We start from the raw sequence: 6,088 nt of genomic DNA on the forward strand, positions 1-6,088 counted from the left end.
CCCATTAAGCGGGTGATTTTAGCCAAGTAGGTCCCAGCCCCCGACAGGGTCATTTAAACAAATAGTTCGTGGTCTCTGGGCAGGCAAAACCAACCAGTCAAGCCCTGCAGCCTCCTGGCTGGGGCAAGCAGCATTACTGGGGGAATTAGCCCCCTGGGCAGGGCAAAACAAACAGTGCATAGGCCTCACTTCCCTCTGGGCTGGGACACAGAGCAGGCAGCAGTCTCCTCAGCAGGGGGCCGCTGTCTCCTGGTGGGTATTCTCCCATAAGATATACCAAACCTGCAACAAAAAAGTTTCACCACGCTGGCTAACAAGAGGTCAGAAAAGCAAAGCAGTCTCCTTAGGCATTCCAGTCCTTGTATCCCCACCAAAAACACTAGACTTCATGATGAGTGGTTATTTAAAACCAATTTCATCAACCAAAAGGGTTCTTCTGATCCCAAAGGGCCAGCCACACATCCAGGTCAATATATAACTTAGATCTTACCCAATAATCACACGGTTCCCAATCCTTTAGTATCTAAAATCTAAAGGTTTATTTACAAAAAGAAAGAAAGGTGAGTGTTAAAATTGGTTAAAGGAATCAAATACAGACAATAATTGAAAAGTTCTTGGGTCAGGCTTAGAGCAGTGATGGAATAAACTGCTGGCTTAAGTCAGGTCTCTGGCTACTTCCAAATCATTGAAAGATCCTCAGTCCGTTGGTTAGATGCTCCCATTAGTATAAATTCATAGTCCAGAGGTTTGAGCAGGAAAGAGGCCAAACAGAGGTGTTTCCAGGGCCTTTTTTAGCTCCTGCCAAGTGAAGGGAATCCCATTGTTCTCACTGTGGAAAATTACAGATAACAAGATGGTGTTTGGAGTCACATGGGCCAGTCACATGTCCATGCATTATTTCGCTTAGTCACAGCAGACGCCATTACCTATCCTCCAGATAGAACGTTCACAGGAAAGTCCGTTAAGTGTAGATAGGCACCTTCCATTGTGAGTTAAGGGTTCTTTGATGGGCCATTTAACTTGAATAGTTCCTTCGCAATGGGCTGGCTAAACACCATTGTGGTGTTTTCACAGGAGCCAACATTTGAAATACAGGTACAGAGCCAATACTCAACTTCAAATACAAAAATGATACATGCATACAAATAGCATAATCATATTCAGCAAGTCATAACCTCTCCATAGACACCTTACTTGACATACTTTGTACAAGATTTGTTGCAATTATATACCAGTGGTTGCAACAATGATCAACATGGTCATATTTTAATCAGATAACGTCACATTGAGTATGTGTGGTAACTAACTTAGACCGTAGTTTACTATGGTATAAATTAGTTAACTCAAAGGAAAAGACATGGGCATGGTTTGCTTGAGAGTTTTCACATCTGCTGTCACAGATGCTCTAAGGAAACTGAAAATAAACTCCTTCTTGGTTACAAAATTCCTCCAGACATTAGACCATGTCTAGAGAGGTGTTGAGCACCTACCACTCCCCTTTCAAGCAGTTCACTGATTGTTTTGGGGGGAGGGGAGAGAGATGAGTGGAGAGTTGCACCTGAACATCCCAGTGCTCAAACTCTGCCAGTGCTTCTGGGGCCGAGAGTAACAGAAGTAGTAACAACTTATGAGCTTCTTTGGTCTTTAATTCTAATAGACAACATACCTTTGCAGCAAAGCAGCATGAGGAACGATCAAAGGCAGAGATGGAGTCTAAACAGCATCACCCCTCCCCCCCCCAACTCTGCGGAAGCCTCTTCCTCATATTTTTACCCTACAGTGGGGGAGGCGAAGTTGTTGGATGCAGAGGGGATGGAACTGAAGGTGGGAGCAGTGCTCCACAGCATCCATCCACATGAAACCAGCAAGGACTTTCCTCTTTAGGATTATACTTATCTTGTTCACCATACAACAGAGCATTCCTCATCCAGAGTTTGAGACCCCTTCCACCCACAGGCGTCTCTGGGAGTGGGGAGGAGGGCAAGCAACATGGAGGATGGGTACCTCCACACAAGTATTCTTGTTGTCTACAGCTATGGTGAGATATGGCGACAACCTTGGGCTCGGAGAGCCATTTGCTCCTGTAAAGTCTCTGGGGGCAAACCATCAGCCATATGACTCCACTAAGACTCCATGAGACCTGGTGGAAATTCCTGACCTTCCCTCAAGTTCCGCCCCCCCCCCCCCCCGCCCCCGGGGATGGTGTGGCCCTGTAAAGTGTTACATTAAAGTGCTAAGAGCGATTTGTCCCTTAATTTCAGCAATAAGGGTAGGTGTATATAACACAACCACATACAACTGAAGAGGAAAGAACCTTTAGGGGATTGGTCAAGAAAGTTTAAAGATTTCCTTCACTACGGATATTCTTTTCCACATATATTTACAACACACTGAAGGAATGTAACCCTGACTAAACCCGAGAAGGCGGCCTCCATTCAGACATCTTTCACTGGAGAGCATTGGTCCATGCCGCTGTCCTACTGCAGGCTGCTGTTTGTTTTAACATTTCCCACTGAACGTCAATGGAGACTAAAGAAGATTAATAAACAAAGATACCCACAATAAATGCCAAGTCTTGTTTGCAGAGTAAATTGTGTGCTTAGACTTAGAGGAATCTTTGCAGGGTAAACACTGCCAGTGATGTGAGTAAGTGAAGAAAAAAGAGCAGACATGAATGGTGACTTCACTGGAATGGGATTTCACTGACAGGAGGGAGGCAATGGGTGGTTAAAACGGGGGGAGGGAAAACAAGGGACACAAGATCCACATACTGGAGTCTGATTTTTTTTCTGGCATTTTTCACAAATGAAGAAATCCAACCTCTGCCCCATCCCGTGAATTAGCGAATGACTTGAAGAGTCCCTTCTGAAATAATCTGATTTCTCTTCCAAGTTTTTCCTTCAGTCTTTTCTGTTTAGAAGGAAACATTCTAACAAAGAGCCATTTGTTCTCATCTGTCATCAGGTTTCATTATTTAATTTTCCACTCCCTCCTTTCCCCCAGCTTGAAGAGAATAGCAACAATTAAAGGGAGGGGCTCCCACGTTCCGGAGGTTTTGGTTTCAGTGGCTGCGTAGAAGCAGAAATGCAGACGTCAAGTCCTCTGTCCTCACCGAGACAATCATCTAAAATTACACAGCCAGGGCTAACATGGCCCTTCCTGGGCAGTAATGTACAAGATTGCCAACAGGCTCTGCTCAGCAGAGACCCAATGCAGCACACAGATAACACGGAGAAAGATTCCATCCCTACAAACTGCTTCTATGGGGCAGCACTGGGCCAACTCATGAGTTGCTCTTCCAAGACCCATGTACCCAGGACCTGGTCATTTCATGACAGATTATTGTTGCCACATTGCTCGTTCCCTGTCTCCACCGCCACACCCCTTACAATCCAATGATGTACAGACACATCCTTCTTAGTAGTAAGGTCTTAAGTCTGCCAGTCATTTCAATCCCACCCGACTATGTTCTTTCCATTGATGATGCACTTCTCAGCATGTTTCAAACTCTTCTCACTGGAATTTGTCTGGTCTTCAGTTTCAAAACAAAGAATTTTCCCCTCATAAGAAATGAGGCTGGAAGAAGTTTTGCAGCGTTTAAGGCTGGGTGTCCATGTGTTAAAGTGTTCTGCAGCCCTTCCCACCAGTGGTTAAAGAGCACTCTGAAAGCTTTACGGCAGGGCACAGACAAGGGAACAGCAACCCAATGAAGAGCACCAAGAGTCACACTCACGCCACAGCTAAATAGTGTTTCCTACAAAGATACTTTGTATCTACAATAAGAACAGCCAGACCGATCCATCTAGTCCAGTACCCCATCTTCAGACAGTGGCCGGTGCCAGACGCTTCAGAGGGAATGAACAGAACAGGGCAATTATTCAGTGATCCATCCCCTGTTGTCCAGTCAGAGGCTTAGGGACACCCAGACCAAGGAGATGCTCAGACAGTAGTTTCCCATCATATTTTTCTGCTGTTGCTGATGTGTTTAGGTGGCATATGGCCTGAATGCTGCTTGTTAAACAGCGACACACTTAGCCCTGTGATTAACACGAAGAGGTTAACTGGGATTGGGGTGAAGACTTATTTTATTCCCATTCTAAGGGGTTTTCTTCAAAACAAAACAGAATAGGTGGCGGCTGCCCCATTGGACAGTTTTATTGCTAATTCCACTAGCTCAGATCCCCAGCACCTTCAATCACTGTGAAGCAGCCAGGCTGATGCAGTTAGACTCCAATTCCTCTGAGACAGCTCAACACTGAAGTTGGTATTAGTAAGCGATTTTCTTCAACTGGTACTGCTCAAGATCTTAGCCTTTCAGCAGAGGTACTAAGCAATAGGTTTCGGTTCACATAGCCTGGATTACGCTACACAGAATCTGGGTTCCAGACCTGAAACACAAGGATCTGTGTCTCCAATGCACACCGTGCACCAAGAAAAAAAAAGTCTTGACCGACTGACTGACCAGAAAGTACCAGATTCTGGCCCAGACAAAAGCCAAGTGCGCAATAGCATAACTTATCCACACACAACTCAACAAAATCCTCTAATCGCTCCAAGTACAGAGCGCATTTCCCCAGCTGCTCCCAGCCCTGGAAAGGAAGGAGCCTTCTATAACCTGAGCAAAAGTCATTTGGTATAAGCAGAGGGTGCTGGCTCAGGGGAGTGGTTACAAGGGTTCTAAAGCCCAGCAATGCCGGAGGGAGGAGGCACATCTCACAAGTGGGAACAGACAGAGGCTACCTCAGAAGAGTTAAGTTGTGGGGCTGGGAAGAATCTAAGGTCACATACTGTTTCCTAACACTGGCAACACTGCTACTGCACCCCCCCAATGACACTGGTTCAAGATGCACAATGTAATTTATTGCCTTTTTAATACAAGTAGCTGTCATCTCCAGTCTAAGCTATTGATACAATAGCCCTTTCCCTTCCATCTCTCCCTTCGTAGAGGTTTAAGGGACAGAAATGGATGTACTCCTTCCAAAAGGCTTCCTTACTGGTTATCTGAATCCTTGCTTTCCTCTTCTAGTATTTAGCTATAAGTTACAGAAAGGCATGAGGACCCACAACAAGGTCTGTACCCTACTCCTGAATGGGTCATGGGAGAAGTAATGACACAAACAGTGGTGCTGCATATTTGCCCATGACCTCTGTAAGAGCGATGTGTTTCAACGTGTCTCAACCCATTTTTAAGGAGTCCAGTCCCATGCCAGGGCAGGCAAATGAATCATATAATCCTGTTCATAAATGTATCAAGCCGGGGAGGAGCAGACACTCTAGATCCCCTGGACTTTGTATGTGGGACGATCACTCACTCCCTTGTCACCTGGGGAATCCTGCAACTCCTGGTCAACTTTTCCCACTGTGGAATTGCAGCTGCACAGCGCGCATATACACACACACACACACTCTCTCTCTCTCTGAGATATACCTATCTCATAGAACTGGAAGGGACCTTGAAAGGTCATCAAGTCCAGCCCCCTGCCTTCACAACAGGACCAAGTACCATCCCTGACAGATTTTGCCCCAGATCCCTAAACAGCCCCCACAAGGATTGAACTCACAACCCTGGGTTTAGCAGGCCAATGCTCAAACCACTGAGCTATGCCTCCACCGCTTAGTCCAGCCCAGAGTGCAAGGACTGGTACTAAGTAGAGCAATTTGCCCTCAGAAGCCTGCAAATGCTGCCTCACAAGCAGAGCAACTTTTGCTCTTCACCAGTCAGTGCTTTGGGGCTGCTCCACCATTGTGGGGTGGGAACTGGGTTTGTGGTGTTACACCAGCAGACCCAGAGAGGTTGAAGGCCTCATTTTCGGTTTTCCCAGCCTAAGATGGAAGGGCTTTGAAACGTGACCTGCTCCGCTGTCTGCTCAAGGCTACAGGTAACAGCAACAAACATCTGAGTGTTAACGTCTATCATTTTCCTCAGGGAGAGGTTTATTATGATGAAGGCTCACTAAGAATCGGAGTTGTAATATTAGCCTAGGAGGGGGGTGAGGGGTTACCAGAGTTGGACAGGAGTCCTCAATCTGTAGCACCATTTTTTGTTTTACACACTACACATTTGGTTCAGATTCTAAGGCCTAGTGTC

The sequence above is a fragment of the Mauremys reevesii genome, linkage group 10, assembly GCF_016161935.1.
Source record: "Mauremys reevesii isolate NIE-2019 linkage group 10, ASM1616193v1, whole genome shotgun sequence".
NCBI classification, from domain to species: domain Eukaryota; kingdom Metazoa; phylum Chordata; order Testudines; family Geoemydidae; genus Mauremys; species Mauremys reevesii.